Raw genomic sequence first — 16656 nt, forward strand, 5'->3', positions numbered from 1 at the left:
TGGTCATAACTTTCCTTCCAAGGAGTAAGCATCTTTTAATTTCATGGCTGCAATCACCATCTGCAGTGATTTTGGAGCCCCCCAAAATAAAGTCTGACACTGTTTCCACTGTTTCCCCATCTATTTCCCATGAAGTGATGGGACCGGATGCCATGATCTTAGTTTATAGTGCCACTATATCCATAGTGCAGCTCTCACTGTAATCTAATTTTAAACTTTTTCTTCATTGTTGGGGACCAGAGTGAGGTACTCCGCCCATGGCAAAGGTCATGAGGAAGGAGGCTTGACATACGCAAAGGCGGGATCAAGCCTCAGGAGTCCTCCTGGAAATCCTTGAGCATCTATCCCCATAACCAGAGCCTGCCTACTTTACTACTTTGTGCTCACCTACACCTCTGACTTTATGGGGGGCTGTCCCCCACCACCTCTTTTGGAGAAGGAATTAACTTAGAGTTCCAGTTAATAATAATTCCTGGGCGTGATAGGAGTGTTTCAACCTACAAACTCCTCTGAAGGTTCTCTAGCCTGCCTGACACGCTTGTCCGGCCACATGTGATTGCTCACAGCCTCCCAAACGTGAGAGACATGAGATGCTTTAAACCTTCTAAAAACAGGTTCCTTAGAAAAGTTAGAAAACTATTAGTATAAGTATAATGGGCTGATTAGAAATTGTATTGGTGAAGGGTTTTTCATTTGTTGAGCCAATGTTTGTTGCTAAGTCTCCATATCCCCTGCCCTTACACACATTAATGAATATATAGAAGAAATAAGTATTAACCTTTGATATTAATCACGTTAGACCTTAGGCTAAGTAAATTCTTTCCTTAACTAAAACCCACTACATCCTCACCCTATAGGAATGTAACTTTATTTGGGTAGTGTCTGTTTTAAGAATAATCACCCCTGGAGAAATAAGTGTCCTGGTTGACTGACCGTTGTCACAAGGAGAGGGTCATAAATTGTCAGCAGGCTCCCCTGGCCAGAAGATGATGTAACACCCCTAAGACCTCTGTATACATTTGTGTGAAGCACCTGACTTTAATAAAAGTCAGGACTGCTGACCCCGCGTGACTTTTGTATAACATCTCAGTGTATAAAAACAGACTCTGGAAAATAAAGAATTGGGATCAGTTCCTCGAAATACTGGTCTCCCCATGTCGCTCTCTCTCTCTCACTCTGGTTGAGTCTCCATCTGGAGCGCGGAACCCACCAAGCTTACTAATTTTGCCTGGGCTTCTAAGATCCGACCGGGGAGGCCTCAGTGTCTCCTCTCCTTCGGGAGAACAGAAGGACGCCTGTGGCCTACGTAAGTGGTGCAAGCTTCTTGTCTTGAAGTTTTATTGGTCCCCCGCATAAACCAAGCTACTCAGCCTCTTTTCTCCACTGAATTTTCCTACTGAGCTATCCTCATTCTATTACTCTTTATATCTTTGATAAATATTTAAATAGCCGCCGAAGCCGTCTCCCCTTCGAATACCCTGGGTCAGCCGGGGCTGGACCCCGGCACTTCATCCCAAAAGGACACACAGCATAATAGTTTCAAGGTTCAGATATGTTGCAGCACGTCAGTACTTCATTCCTTCTTATGGCTGAATAATATTCTATATATGGGTAGAAGGCATTTTTGTTTATCCATTCACCAGTTGAAGGACATCTGAGTTGTTTCTACTTTTTGGTTCTGATGAATAATGCAGCTATGAACATTCATGTACAAGTTTTGTATGAACATAAGTTTTCATTTCTCTTGGGTGGATACTTAGGAATGAAATTATTGGGTCATATGGTAACTCAACGTTTCACATTTTGAGGACCCGCTAAACTATTTACACAGAAGCTGCACCATTCATTTTACATTTCTACCAGCAATACATGAGAGTTCCACTTTTTTCATATCCTCACCAACACCAATTATTTTACATTTACAAAACCTATAGCCACCTTAATAGGTATGAAGTGATATCTCATTGTGGTTTTCATTTGCATTTTCCTAATGCCTGTCAAGAAGGGACTGGCGACCCACTCCAGTACTCTTGCCTGGAAAATCCCATGGACGGAGGAGCCTGGTGGGCTGCAGTCCATGGGGTCGATAAGAGTTGGACATGACTGAGTGACTTCACTTTCACTTTTCACTTTCATGCATTGGAGAAGGAAATGGCAACCCACTCCAGTGTTCTTGCCTGGAGAATCCCAGGGACGGGGGAGCCTGGCGGGCTGCTGTCTATGGGGTCACACAGAGTCAGACACGACTGAAGCGACTTAGCAGCAATGCCTGACAAAGAGATGGGAATACCAGACCACCTGTCCTGCCTCCTGAGAAATCTGTATGCAAGTCAAGACGCAACAGTTAGAACTGGAGATGGAACAACAGACTGGTTCCAAATCGGGAAAGGAGTACAGTTCAGTTCAGTCTGACATGACCGAGGGACTGAACTGAACTGAATGCCTGACTGGGCTCCCCTGGTGGCTCAGTGGTAAAGAATACGCCTGTCAGTGCAGGAGACATGGGTTTGATCCCTGAGTTGGGAAGATCTCTTGGAGAAGGAAGTGGCAACCTACTCCAGTATCTTGCCTGGAGAATTCCATGGACAGAGGAGCCTGGCAGGCTACAGTCCATGGGGTCCCAAAAGAATGGGACACGACTGAGTGACTAAATAACAACAACAACAATGCCTGACTAATGATGCTGAACATCTTTTCATGCGATTATTTGTATTTTCTTTGGAGAAATGTCTATTCAAATACTTTGGTCATTTTAAAATTGGGTTTGTTTGTTTGTTATCATTGAGTTGTAAGAGCTTTTATATGTTCTGGATGCTAGCCCCCCCGTCTTGTTCATGATTTTCTCCCATTCTCAGGGTTGGCTTTCACTTTCGTGGTAGTGTCCCTTGACAAGCAAAATGTTTTAATTTTGCTGAGATGTAATTTATCTGTTTTTTTTCCCCTTTGGTTGTTTGTGCCTTTGGTGTCATTTTAAGAAACCACTGCCTAAACCATAAAACTGAGTTTTGAGCATTCTTTCTATATTCTGCTCAGAATTCCTTTGCTGGATTTGCATTTGGTTAACATTTTTTTCCCCTAGTCTTGGTTTATCTTTTCATCCTCTCAACAAGGTTTTTAGAAAAGAATTATTATTTTTTTTTAATTTTGAGGAAGTCCGATTTACTGACTGTGATCCCCAAACACCTGGACATCTGTCATTCTTTTTGATTGTCCTGTATTAGAACACCTTTACTGCTGTGAGAAAAATTTCCCAGAACTTGGAAATAAGACAAAAAGGGAGCCATGCATCTTTTTAAAGAATAAAACAAATATCCAAGAGCCTACAGTGCTCAGTGATATATATCAAAGAGATGAACCAGGGAGGATACCTGGGATTCCAGGGACACGACTGAGTTTGTGGTTTTACTTTTTCCTCCATTCCAAAACCACAGTATGGCTTCCCCTTGCCCAACAGTTTATCCAACCCCCACTAGCAAATTTCCCAGTGACCTCATGTTCTCAAACCTACTGTATCTCTTCAGCCTTTATCTTATTTGACCTCTCTGTGCCTTTTGGTGGTGCCAATCATTTCCGCCTTCTTGAAACCGCTTCTTATCTTGTTCCATGACCACATGTTTTCAAGTACATTTCTTTCCCTCTTGAGGATGTCTTTTCAGTGTTTTAGACTAAATCCTCTTCCTGTACCTGTTCCATTAATGGAGGTGTGTGCCAGGGCTCCACCCTTGATTCACAACTCACATTGGTCCTCTCTCTTAGATGTCCAGTTTCATCAACACGATATACAGGTGGTACCCAATGTATGTCTCCAGTTCCTTCCTTCAAGCTCCAAGTGCAAATGCCCAGTGGCCTTCTGTGCACTCCCACCTTACCACATCAATAAACAAATTCTTTATGTCACCTGAGCCCTGTAATCCTCTCCCAGTAGGGACCAACACCATCTATCCAGTTGCCCAAATAAGACACCTGGAAGTCATCCTCCATTCCTCCCTTTCCATTATCCCCAGATTCAATCAATCACCTCCTGAAGATGGGATTCTATCTCCTGCAGATTTTGCCAATCCATCCACAGGTCTTCATTGCCTTTCTCACTATCACCCTGGTTCGCAGGGTATGCACCTCCATTCTGGCTATGTTGAACGTGAAGTCCAGGTGGGCCATTCAGGTGGAGATGTCCATAGGGCAGCTGGACATTTAGATAAAAGGAGAGAAACATTAAAATGTGAGAACATAGACCAAGTACTGGGCCCTTTGAGGCATGTCCATTAAAGAGCAAAGCAGGAAGATGATTCAGCCTCAGAATGCACTGTGAGAAGCTGATATCCAAAACATATCAGGATAACATTTTCAGGGGGGAAAAATGTTCTCAAGAAGAGGAAGTAGTTGATATTATTGCATGCCATGAAAGGATGAAGTCAAATGATAGCTGAAAAGAACCCAGTAAGCTTGGCAATATGAGGTCACTAGAGACTATGTGGGTTCTCACAAAAGTTATAAACTTAACACCTTAAAACCACAAAGATTGCTATTGTTTTTCAGTCCCTAAGTCATGTCTGACGCTTTGCAACCCCATGGACTGCAGCATGCCAGGCTTTCCTGTCCTTCACTGTCTCCCAGAGTTTGCTCAAACCCATGTCCATTGAGTCAGTGATGCCATCCAACCATCTCATGCTGTGTCGTCCCCTTCTCCTCCTGCCCTCAATCTTTCCCAGCATCAGGGTCTTTTCAAATGAGTCAGCTCTTCGCATCAGGCGGCCAAAGTATTGGAGCTTCAGCTTCAGCATCAGTCCTTCCAATGAATATTCAGGGTTGATTCCCTTTAGGGTGGACTGGTTTGATCTCCTTGAGAGTCTCCAAGGGACTCTCAAGAGTCTTCTCCAGGGCCACAGTTCGAAAACATCAATTCTTTTGTGCTCAGCTTCTTTATGGTTGAACTCTCACATCCGTACTTGACTACTGGAAAAACCGTAGCTTTGACTATACAGACCTCTATTGACAAAGTGATGTTTCTGCAGGTCAGGAATCCAGTATGGTGTAACTGGATTCTGTTCTCCGCTTGTTCTGTGTTCTCTCTTTAGTTCTTTACCAGCTAAAGTCAAGGTATCAGCTGGGGCTGCAGGTCTCACCTAGGGCCCAGGTGCCTCTTCCCAACTTACTGGTTGTTGGTCAAACTAATTTTCTTCTCATGCTTTCCACCTGGACCCTCCACCTTCAAGCTAGCAATGGAAGTTGGGTCGTTCTCATGCTTTGAGTCTCTCTCACTTCTTCCTTCTTTAAGTCTCGTGTGATGACACTGGGCCCACCTGGTAATCAACCTACCTTAGGGTCAATTGATTAGTAACCTGAATTACATCTGCAAAGTCCCCTCTGCCATGTAATGTAACAGCACTGTGGGAGTAAACACCAGAGGCTGTAAGTCGTGGGGGCAAAATGTTACCTAGTGTGGACTTTTCTAGAGGGTTTTGAATAAATCATTGGAGTGAAAACCATACTGTGAGGTAAAAGTAAGTCTAGATATCTCTGAAGAAGCTTGGATAAGAGGAGAAAAGAGGGGACTTCCCTGGTGGTCCAGTGGCTAAGACTCTGTGCTCCCGATGCAGTTGGCCTGGGTGTGATCCCTGGTCAGGGAACTGGATCCCACAATTTGCAGCTAAGATCCAGTGCAGCCAAATAAATAAATAAAAATAAATACTTTTTAAAAGAATAGGAAAGAGACAGCAATGACTAGAGGAGGGCTTGGGCTTAAGGGTGGAGGGGGTTGCCAACTGTCTCTTCTGGTGTACACTGGGTTCTATGAACCACCCAGGTCTGACCTCATCCCTGAGCTTGTGACTTTTATCCAGTGGCTGACCTGACATTAAATAGATGCCCAGAGGGCATCTCAAACTTAACTCACTCCAAATAGGACTCTTGATTTCTCATCTCTAGACTTTATCCCCCCATGGCGCATTAACCATTCAATGGCTGTATTTAAATCCTTGGAGTCACCCTTGATTCCTCTCTTCAGTTCATCCCCACACCAGTCCAGCAGCCATCCTGTAGATCTTCAACTACTCCATCCTGGTCCAAGTCACCATCACCTCTCACCTGTATGGCTGCATAACCCAACTGGACCCTCTGCTTCCACCCCAGATCACACAATCCATTGTGCACTCAGCGGCCTATCTCTTTTTCATTCTCTAAAGGACACCAGAGCCTACGTTTCCCCACCTACAGCCATGCAGCAGTGCCTCATCATACTTAGAATTAAACCCAAATTCTTTTTTTTTCCTTTGGTTGCACCACACGTGACATGTGGGATCTTAATTCCCCAACCAGGGATCGAACGCATTCCCCCTGCAGTAGAGGAACCAGAAGCTCGGACTCTTAACCACTGAACCACCAGGGAAGTCCTAAACCTAAGTTCCTTAAAGCCCTCTGTGACCTGGCCTCCGCCCAGCTCTCCACCACCCTCTCCTTCTCTCAGTTCATTCCAGCTACCATGACCTGTGACATCAAGATCATTTTTGCACCATGGGACCCCCTGCTTGGAGCACCCATTTGCCAGATCTTCCCACAGCAGACTCCTACTCATCTTTTAGGTCTCCGCTTCAGTGATATCTCATTAGAGAGACATTTCCTGCTCCCCTGACTGCATATGTCATCTATCACTCTCTGCCTATCTCTATCTCTGATCCACTCTTGTTTATTAATGGTGTTTGTTGTCAGCTCCTTGCCCACGAGAACACCAGTTTCCTGAAGTCAGAGACCTCATCTAACTTTTTGGCCATCATTTCTGAAAGCTGAGAATAACATCAAGTTAGAGTTGGCACTCAAAATACGAGTAAGTGATTTCAACAAATAACTCCGGGACTTCCCTGGTGGTGTGGTGGTTAAGACTTTGCGCTTCCCTTGCACTGGGCCTGGTTATGGAACTAAGATCCCACATGCTGCGAGCAGCCTGGCCAAAATACATAACAACTAAAAATTAAAAAACTAGTTGACAAGAACCAGGTAACTCTGGAGCATGGATTCTGGCTTGAGGCCTGTGGTTACAAAGATGCTGTGGAGGATCCAACGATGTTTAAGGCCAAGCAGCGGGGAGTCAACATCTTTGACTCACTCAAGTTCACAGTGGTTATCAGGGCTGTCCCCGAGCTCTGGCATGGGCATGCTTCAGAAACTTCCAGAGATAATACATTTTATAAGCTTTGTGCCGGCTTTACACCTACACACATTCACCATGACCCTCCCCAGAAATTTCTTGTGGGGCACTGACCCTCAACTCCGGTTAGTCATACGTTCCTTGGGGGTTCTGCCTGTCAACCCCAGGGGCTTTGAAATTTCTTCTAGTCAAATCACCAAGCTCTTTCCAAGAAGAAATGGCAAAGACGTGTATGCCTTCCTGTGGGCTCCGTGTGTGCATCTGGACTGAGTCAGGCATCTGCCCACCTTGAGGGTAACCTCAGCATTTCCTTCCAGCCCTGCTTTCACCCAGGCTCGGATGGCAGAAGTTTGAAAGTGCCTTCTGTAGAAAAGCTGAGTAATGACTTTGCCATGGGTGGGACTTTCAGTGTCCCTCTTCCTTGCAACTGGCCCTTTATATATATACCTCCCTAAGACTATGGCGAGCACATCTCACTCCAGCAGCTGTTGCCGAAGCAGCCTTGCTCTCTCCTGCCATGGTCTCCCTCTCAGGTATCACTGGGTCCTGCGGCCACGGATGCTGGGGGGCACGGTCGGGTCTCCCCAGACGGAGAAGAAGACTGGAGGGGCCCAACGCGGCACAGCTCCAGTGGAGGAAGCTGGGGCGGGTGGGGGTGTGCGGTCCGCGTACCTCACAGCATCACTGTCTTTTTCCAGGATCCTCCGGGCTTGCCCTGTTCCTGCTCTGCTGTTCGGGAGCTTTGCTCTCCTCCCATAGCCATCCACTACCACAAGACGTACAATCAGCTGTAATCACAGAATTGAAGTTCTCATTTTCGAAACTCATGGAAGAATATGTAAGTGCCCACCAGATTTCTTTTCTAAGCCATTTCTTTAAAATGCCTTCCTGGGCCCCCAGAAGAAGCCTACTCTTTTTCAGACCAGAAGCTAGGGCTGTGGACATACCTGGAAGGGATGGGAACAACTAGACAGGCTTTTGTCGTTCTTGTTGTTCAGGCACTCAGTCGTGTCCGACTCTGTGACTCCATGGACTATAACACATCAGGCTCCTCTGTCCTCCACTATCTCCTGGAGTTTGCTCAAATTCATGTCTATTGAGTGAGTGAGACAATCTAACCATCTCATCTTCTATCGCCCTCTTCTCCTCCTGCCTTCAATCTTTCCAAGCATCAGGCTCTTTTCCAACAAGTCGGCTCTTCACATCAGGTGGCCAGAGTATTGGATCTCCAGTTTCATCACAGACAGGCTAGGATGGAATTTTTGTGAGGTTGGTGGTGGGGGTCAGAGATAGAGATTAGCCCAGAGACCCCCAAGCTCAACAATTTCTCACACACCCCTACTTTTGTGGGCTTGTTCATCCCCGACATATTCGGTTCACAGGTAAATTCGTTTTCCTCCCTCCCTGCTCTTCAAAGAGCAGCCAATCTCAGCCTAAGCTGTACATGATAGCCCAGAAAGTACAGGATGCTAAAATCCTCCTGTGGGTCACAAGGAGCGTCTCTTACGGCAAACAAGGACGGTTAACACATGTGTGTGTGTTACTTATGAATTAGGGCTCCATCAGCTTCTAGTAGAGGCCCAGCTGAGCCTGACCCACGGCAGGGAAAGTGGGAGGCTGAGTACATGAAAATGCTCTTTCAGTTTCTCAGGGTTGTGGTCAAGACAGGAGCTCTTACACAGCTTTGAGTAAACAGAAAGCAACACGTGGAAGTGAGTCGTAAGATTGGCCTTGATCTTCCCTTCCATCCTGGCATTTAAACTTTAGCCTTGGCTTTTTTTTTTTGTTTGCTTAATTTATTTATTTAACTTTGTCTGGACTGGGTCTTCATTGCTGCACATGGGCTTTCTCCAGCTGCGAAGAGTCGGGGCTACGCTCTAGTTGCGGTGTGCAGGCTTCTCACGGCAGTGGCTTCTCTTGTGGGCACAGGATCTAGAGCAAAGGTTCAGAAGTTGTGGCATCAGCGCATATTTGCTCCGTGGCTTGTGGGATCTTCCCGGACCAGGGATGGAAGCTGTGTTCCCTGTATTGGCAGGCAGATTCTTAACCACTGAGCCACCAGGGACACCCCTGCCTTGGCTTCCTTCTACAGATGCAAAGGCGGAGGCTGTTGGCTCTGGTGATCAGGCAGCTTGAGGTTGATGAGATGCTTCTAGTCCCCAGGAAGAGAGATGGGAGAGGGCGTGGTCTGGAGTCCAGGGTGTGTTGGAGTAAAACCTCTCTGGCATCTTGGAGACCTCTCCAGCCAAAAATAACCACCACCTCCCACCCTGGCTAGGAGAGGGGGATATCTTTTTTAATTAATTTATTTTAATTGGAGGCTAATGACTTTACAATATTGTGGTGGTTTTGGCCATACCTTGACATAAATCAGCCATGGGTGTCCCTGTGTCCCCCATCCTGAACTCCCCCTCCCACCTCCCTCCCCATCCCACCCCTCAGGGTTGGCCCCAGTACACTTGCTCTGAGTGCCCTGTTTCGTACACCGAACATGGACTGGTGATCTATTTCACATGTGGTAATACACATGTTTCAGTGCTTTTGAGAAGGGGATATATCGACTTTACACAGAGTCACAGAGAACCAGGAGCAGCATAGAAATGCAGACGCCCTCCCCTTCCCCACCTCTCTGGGCCCCTGAGCAGCTAAGAGTGGATTCCAGAAGGTTGCGCAATCCTCAGAGGAGAGGAGGTAGAGACGTGCAGAAGAGGCAGGACGGAGCCGCGGTTAGTGGCACAGGCTTTGGGAGTGCTGCCTGATGTGGGTTGGAATCCCACTCCATCACCTGATCTTGCACCAGCTCCACAAACCAGCTGAGCATTAGTTTCTTCTGGGAGAGGGGACACTGCCCATCACAGGCTTGTGGCACCGGTTAGACGAGCCACTGAAGAGAAAGCACTGCCCAGGCCCCTCCACTTATTATTGATGTTTAGTTGCTCATTCGTGTCTGACTCTTTGCAACCCCTTGGACTGTCGCCCGCCAGGGATTCAGACTGTAGTCTATGGGATTCTCTAGGCCAGAATACTGGAGTGGGTTGTCATTTCCTTCTCCAGGAGATCTTCCTGACCCAGGAGCTATCAGGATTTCTGGCTGCTTTGCAACACTAATGCTCACCCATTTCCCCTCCTCCTTCCACAGGAGCAGAAAGAGAAGGGAGTGGCAGAATCCTGCACGTGCCGCATGCAGTGTTTTTCTGTGAGCCCTCAACCGCCACACAACATCAACAGCTCAGCCATCCTGCCTTATTTCAGAGCGATCAAACCATTTTTCAAGGACACAAATAATTTTTCTGATGTCATGGACCATCTCAAAAAACTTGAATTGCAACGTGCTCCAGACATTGCTGTTCCTACAGCCACCTATCCAAGTAAAATGTTCGTCAAGTGTGTTTTAGAAACATTTTCAAAGTGCCTGAAATTAGTGGGCACTGAACCCCCGAAGGTCACTGAAGACCATCTGGTTGACCCTGTTCCTTTTGACTGGCAGGAATGCAAGGAGCCTTAAAAAAAAAAGATGAGTAACAGCTGTGTATGAGAATTCTGCTGCGAGTTAAGTAAATCATTCTAGTTATCCTCTCAATGAAGCCTCAAAATTGCAAGTCCTGGGAAGACTGAGATATAAATGTCTGAGCTAACTTGAAAATGATTTCAAGTTATGTCATTGTTCTTTGTCTTGTTATTTATAGAATGTTTTTCTTTGGAAGACTTAAATTGTATTACACCCTTGTGAGGGCAGGAGGTTATAGCTATTTTAATTTATTGATATTTATCATACTGAGATTGTTAATGCTCCTTGGAGGAGCCCTTGGAAACTATTTAATAAATTATGCTGAATTTTTCTCATAACCTGTTTTGGATTTTGTGCATGGGTGAACAGTGGTGACTGAGGGGGTAGACGGGGTATCCAGGCTTGGTGGTGTTGGGGCTTAGGGTGACTGAGACGTGCTGTAGAAATAAATAATATCTGTCACTGCTGTTTCTCCTCATTGGAAAGGCTTAGTGGCAAAGGATGATAATTTTAGCAGTAGTAAGCATTTATTGGGCATCTTCCTGCCAGACACTGAAAGTCTCACTCTCTCCTCTCTGTATAGGTGGGGAAACTTAAGCAAGAAGTCACGTAGTCATTTGCCCAAGATTGTTAAGTGTGTGCGGCTGGGGGACAGATTCAAGCCTTTTTTAAAAATGTATTCATTTTTTGCTGCGCTGAGTCTCCACTGCCGCCCTCGGGCTCTCTCTAGTTTTGGCGAGTGGGGCTTCTCTTCCTTTCAGTGATGCACAGGTTTCTTGCTGTGGGGCTTCTCTTGTTTCGGGGCACAGGCTCTAGGCACGAGGGCTCAGTAAGCTGTGGTGCACAGGCTTAGTTGCTCCATGACATGTGGGATCTTCCTGAATCAGGGATCAAACCAGTGTGCCCTGCATTGGCAGGTGGATTCTTAACCACTGGACCACCAGGGAAGACCCTCAAGCCTATTCTTTACCACTCTGCCTATCTTTGTTCCTCTCTGGGCAGCAACTGGGTCTTTGAGGCATTTAATGCCATGCCTGGCACAGAGCAATCATTCACATGCCTACTGCCTAGCTCCCCACTGGATCCTCAGTGACCCTGCTCCCCTGTTCCTACAAAGGTCTGTTCCATCATTTCAGCAGTGACGTAGCCAGGGCCAAGGATTTCCTCATGTTAAGAGATACATCCATAGCTGTCCACAGTACTCAGCTATCATCTGGACGAATGGTTCTCCAAGTGTGGTCTCTGGATCAACAGCCTTGGCATCGGCTGACAATGTGTTATAAACGCAAAGCCCTGAGCCCTACCCGAGACCTAGCTAGGCCTACTGAATCTGACACTCTGGGGGTGCAGCCAGCACCCTGTGTTTGAAAAAAACCTCCACATGTGTGCTCCAGCCTGAGAACCACTGTTGATCAGCACCTTCATCTTCACCTTAACCGGGGGGAAACTGAAGCCCAGAGAGACAGTATAATTTGCCCAAGTTCTCGTGTAAAAGGAACGAGGTTAGGACTCTGAGATACACAGTCCAGCCTCGGCTTCTCATCCTTATTTTTGTGGGTGTTTTCTTCTTCTTCTTCTTTTTTGGTTCTGTTGCTCACCTTGCAGGATCTTAGTTCCCCAACCAGAGATTGAATCTAGGCCACCACAGTGTAAGCACTGAGTCCTAACCACTGGACCTCCAGGGGATTCCTTCTGGTGGGTATTTCTACTCCAGTCCCACACCAGTCTTTTAAAGTCCCCAAATATCCTAGCCTCCAGTGACAATGTTTTGATCAGTCCTTCCAGAAACACCCATGTGCTTGGACATCTATTGCTCCTTTTGACTGTCCTATGTTGGAACATTCTTACTATTGTTAGAAAAACCATCCAAAACGGGGACATAAGGCAGAAAGATGACCATATGTCCTTTCAAAGAATAAAATTAATGTGTAGTACTCTGTGGAGATATAAATAAATAAAAAGGAGGAAAAGGACAAATGTTCCTTGCATAATTCTAGTTAACATAAAAGAAGAAAATAGAAAATCACCATTAAGCACCACAGTAGTAACTGCTGAAGATAATATCAAGAGATGAAGGCTGAAATTAATGGGGGAAATGGAGGAGAAACACGAAATGTGCACAGGCTTCCAGCAACTGTCTCCCAGTTTTCACTAATCATTGTGCTGGTTTTACCTTGCATCCACAGAGTCTCCAGGAGGTGCTCCAGCTGGACTCCCCTCTCCCTGACAGTAGGGCGGACGGTGACTTGCTTCTAAAGCAGAGTAGTAACTTCCCTGCTGGTCCAGGGGTTAAAAAAAAAAACAAAAACAACCTAAAACAGAAACAATATTGTAACAAATTCAATAGACTTTAAAAATAGTCCACATCCAAAAAAAAATCTTAAAAAAAATAAAAAATAAGTCTCAGAGTAGGGATGGGAAAGACAGAAACCCACTGGACGATAAACATGGCGGATACCTTCCCGAGCCAAGGGGGAAGAAGGTCAATACCACCTGTAGTGGCAGAGACACCTCCAGGCAGGGGTCTTGGATGCCCCAGATGTATCGTGATGGGAAGGGCACCTCCTCACTTTTGGGGGACTCTTCCACCAAGTCCACAAGCCCAGTCTCCTCCTGAAAAAATATCAGACACACCCATATCTGCAAACTGTGGGCTGTTCTGCAGATTCCCCGACCGCTTCAAAAGCGTGAGAGTCAGGAAAATCGAGGAAGACTAAGAAATTGTCACAGAGCAGAGACCAAGAGGGGATGATCACTGGATACAGTCTTGGAAGGGATTTGAAAAAGGCAATAGTGAAAAAAAAAACTAGTGGATACCCAAATTAAGCCTGTTCTGGTATTAATTTCTTAGTTTTGTTTTGTTTTGTTTTTCAGTCGTGCTGCACAGCATGCGGGCTCTTAGTTCCCTGACCAGGGATTGAACCTGCGCCCCTTGCAGTGGTAGTGTGGAATTTTAACCACTGGACCATGGGGAAATCCCAATTTCTTACTTTTGATAGATGTGCGCCATGGTTACATAAGACGTTCGTATTTAGAAGAAACTGGAGAAGGGTGTATGAGAACTCTGTACTATCTATAACTTTGCTGTATGTCTGAATGTATTTCAAAATAAAACATTAAAAATAAAATCCAGTTCCTCAGTAATGCTAGCTGCATTTTAAGTGCTCAATAGCTACGCGTGGCTGAGGCTCATCCTATATGGGACAGCTCAGAACATCTCCACCACCACAGAAAGTTCTGTACAGCACTGGTCTCAGGAAACGGGACTCTGGCACAATTTATTATTGATTAGGTCCCCAAGTCTGTGAATGTGGAGAAAGTTGCTAAGACGATTTCTGTCCAGTAGAGAAGACAACTGCTGGGTGACGGCTTTATTGACTACAGAGCACTAATGAGGTGGACATCTACCTGTGCATCGTCTTCCAATTTTCATTTTCTTCACGGATGGTGGATAAACAGAGGGTCGGTCCTTCTTGTACTGGCCGTGGAGTCAGTCGTGCTGGACTCATTGACTCGTTCATGGACGAGGTAAGGAAAATCTTGGCGTGTGCTCACTCTCTGTGTAAGAATTAAGTTTAAACAGCCTGAAACTTATGTTTGGTGGAAATTGGAGCCTGCCTCCTGCTGCTGAAGCTGGAAGGGGAAGAGATTGGCAGCTGAGGTGTGGGTGCATCATGGAAAACTGCTTCCCCCTCCTAGAATAATTCTCCCTGAAAAGTGTGTATTTTCCCCTCCAGGCAAGTCTTCAGTACTCCATGGGCACCATCTGGGTGTCCTACAAGTCAATTCAATTCTGACACTAACTTTGTGGGGTTAGCACAGACCCTACGGTCAAAAGCTCAGTCCCACAAGACGGCTTCTCTCTACTTCAGATACCAATCACAGAGAGTGGGTCCCAAGTTACTCACATTTCTGTCTGTCTCAGCTACAAACCAGGGGTTCCCACAACCCCCTGATGAGGCTCAGTGATTTGCTAGAATGGCTCCCAGAACTCAGGGAACCTTTGCCTATGTTTATTGGTTTATATAAAGGATGCTGTAAAGGATAGGAACGAACAGCCAGAGGGAGAGGTACAAAGGGTGAAATAAACAAGGGTCCTGAGCACAGGCGCTTCTGTCCCCGTGGAGCTGGAGTTTGTCCTCCTCTGGCACATGGATGTGTTCACCAACCCCTGCAATTCAGATCTACACAGAGGTTTTATCCTGCGAAGTTCTGGGCTGTATGAAGCACAAGCTGGAATCAAGGTTGCCGGGAGAGACATCAATTACCTCAGATATGCAGATGACACCATCATTATGGCAGAAAGCAAAGAACTAAAGAGCCTCTTGATGAAAGTTAAAGAGGACAGTGAAAAAGCTGGCTTAAAAATCAACATTCAAAAAACGAAGATCATGGCATCCGGTCCCATCACTTTGTGGCAAATAGATGGGGAAACAATGGAAACAGTGTGAGACTTTATTTTCTTGGGCTCCAAAATCACTGCAAATGTTGACTGCAGCCATGAAATTAAAAGACACTTACTCCTTGGAAGAAAAGCTATGACCCATATAGACAGCATATTAAAAAGCAGAAACATTACTTTGCCAACAAAGGTCTGTCTAGTCAAAGCTGTGGTTTTTCTAGTAGTCATGTATGGATGTGAGAGTTGGACTATAAAGAAAGCTGAGCCCTGAAGAATTGATGCTTTTGAACTGTGGTGTTGGAGAAGACTCTTGAGAGTCCCTTGGACTGCCAGAAGATCCAACCAGTCCATCCTAAAGGAAATCAGCCCTGAGTATTCATTGGAAGGACTGATGCTGAAGCTGAAACTCTACTACTTTGGCCACCTCATGCCAAGAAGTGTCTTGTAATCATGGTTTGGTCTTTCTGACAAGCATCCTGAAGGTGTCCAGGAACCCATCCAGAGTCCCTTCATTAGAACCAAGACCTCCTACAACAGAGGAAATCCCCAGGGATTTAGGAGCTCTGTGTCAGATACTCCCAGCATCTCCATAAACTCAGGAAATTACAAGAGGAATTGGGGGCAGAGACTGAATATATATTTCTACTCTGTCTCCGCAGGTGATCAAGGCAGTTCAGACTTTGCCTTTTTTTATTGTTGTTTCTTAGATTTTTTTTTAATGTGGACCTTTTTTCGCTCTTTTTAAAATTTATTTTTAATTGGAGGATAATTGCTTTGCAATGTTGTGTTTGTTTCTGCCATACAACAGCGTAAATCAGCCATAAGTGTACCTATGTCCCCTCCCTTTGGAATGCCCTCCCACCCCACAGAAGTGGACCATTCTTAAAGTCTTCATAGAATCTGTTACAATATCCCTTCTGTTGTTTTATGTTCTGGTTTTTCGGCCATGAGGCATGTGGGATCTTAGTGTCCCGACCGGGGATTGAACCCGCATCCCCTGCATTGGAAGGTGAAGTCCTAACCACAGGGAAGTTCCAGTTCCATCAGATTTTGGATCAGGAGGCAGGGGGGATGCTCTACTCAAAGGCAGGAGGGCACTCGGTGGGATTCCCAACTGCTGGAAGGTTGATGGTCTCGAGGAGAGGAGGCAGATGCAATAAGATCCGGACTAGGGGCCATGGGGGCTGAGACGTTAGTGGCTACCAAGCCCCCGACCCTGCCCCAGTCAGGCCTCTCGCCTGTCTCCTTGCTGTTCTGCTTGAACCAGTCAATGCTCAGTTGGTGGGGAACCCAGGACCTCCGAGAGATCTGCCAACAACCCCAGTCTTTCTCCCTTTTTTTCACTGAAAGCCCGCAGTTTGGGGGAATGACTCAGCCATGGGCTGGGGACTCCACCGTGGTCTTCTAACTAAAACCAACTTGTGGCTCTTGGAAGGAGAAGAAAGGTGCTCTTGAATTTTGTGATGTCTCCTCTCGGACTTCCAGCGCCTCCACCTACAGCTTCTCTGACCGAGAGGCAGAGGATCTGCTCACTGAAGTCCCTCTCGCCTTTGGGTGGGCCATCCCTAACGTGAGTCTGGGCTGCAGGGCTGGATTTGGAGGCCT

This window comes from Bos indicus, chromosome 17 (genome assembly GCF_029378745.1).
Source record: "Bos indicus isolate NIAB-ARS_2022 breed Sahiwal x Tharparkar chromosome 17, NIAB-ARS_B.indTharparkar_mat_pri_1.0, whole genome shotgun sequence".
Classification (NCBI taxonomy): Eukaryota; Metazoa; Chordata; class Mammalia; order Artiodactyla; family Bovidae; genus Bos; species Bos indicus.